Here is a 1,319-nt window from a genome sequence, read left to right as displayed (position 1 = left end):
TAGACACATAACAGGATTACTGTTCAAGAGTTTCCTGGGATGTAAGGAAAATTGTTCCATTCAGTCAGAAGCACGCATCTTCGACTAAGGTAAGAGAGTGACCTATTACTTAGTATATACGTTATGGCATGTGAAATGTAGGATTATTATTATTTCATTTATTTTATTTTATTATTCAGATAATGTTGCTTTGGGCACTTTGGTATCGGTGTTGACCTGGAAAAATGGAAAAACGTACAGCACTTTCCTATGGTCCAGATATTCAAAAGAGCCTCATTTTGTAAATTAGCTTTAAAATCTAAATCATTCAATAGAAATCAGGAAAACAATTAATAAAGGAAGATTATTTTTCTATTTGGATGATATGTGTAATTCAAACATGTGATCTGTAAAACAAACCATAGGGGAGGAAAGTTTACAATTAATTCTAAAGATTAGGAGGTTTGATTGTGTATGATTTGATGGTAAAGATATAATGGTTTAGGATTTTCATGTTTCTGAACCATTTTTTCAGGATGTTCCATTTGATAGATAATGCCATGAGAATGACAAATAATTAGTAACATTTGAACATTGCACATTATACATCGATTTAAGAATGAATATATTGCACCTAATCCAAAATGTGCTGATCACATTTACTGTCTTTAAACAAAACCTTGATATGGATCTTTACCTTTCTTAATTAGTTAATGTGCAGAATGTAGTCATATAATTCTGAGAAAACAAATCAGCCAGATTTAATAATCTAATGGCATGAGAGCTTTTGCAAAATGTAGAGCTGCACATCAGGGTGGTGACAAATGAAATGAGCTATGGCCTCTAAGGTTGTGAGTTAATTGAATGAACCAACAGTATTTTTTACAGCTGCTAATATATTCCTAATGGAGAGCTTGGTTTTATGCTCCCTTAAAGTAATTGCACATTCATCATTAATTTAAAATATCTTGATTTTACCCAGCTAGTTGCTTTTAGACAGGGCAAAGGTCTTGCATATTTATACTTTGGAGATTTAAATTGTCAATATGATATATGGAAACCTACTTATAACTTTAAGTGATTGAAAATCATTACACACCTTCTTAACCTACACTTAAAATATTACCTTGCTCAGAAACAATAAGAATAAAGTAAAATTAGAGTGCTCAGAAATAATTGTTCTCAATACCTTACAAATAGTCAATATTTTTCAGATCTTTCTCTCCACATTAATGAATGAAGAAATGATGTTATGTTGGATGCAACAGAAACAGATTTTTCCCAATACAGACAGACATCACTTTATGTTAACAGCTTTAGAATTAGCTATTTCTCCACAC

Source organism: Pelodiscus sinensis, chromosome 4 (assembly GCF_052426305.1).
Source record: "Pelodiscus sinensis isolate ZL-2025 chromosome 4, ASM5242630v1, whole genome shotgun sequence".
Taxonomy (NCBI): Eukaryota; Metazoa; Chordata; order Testudines; family Trionychidae; genus Pelodiscus; species Pelodiscus sinensis.
This window is presented reverse-complemented; position numbering follows the sequence as displayed.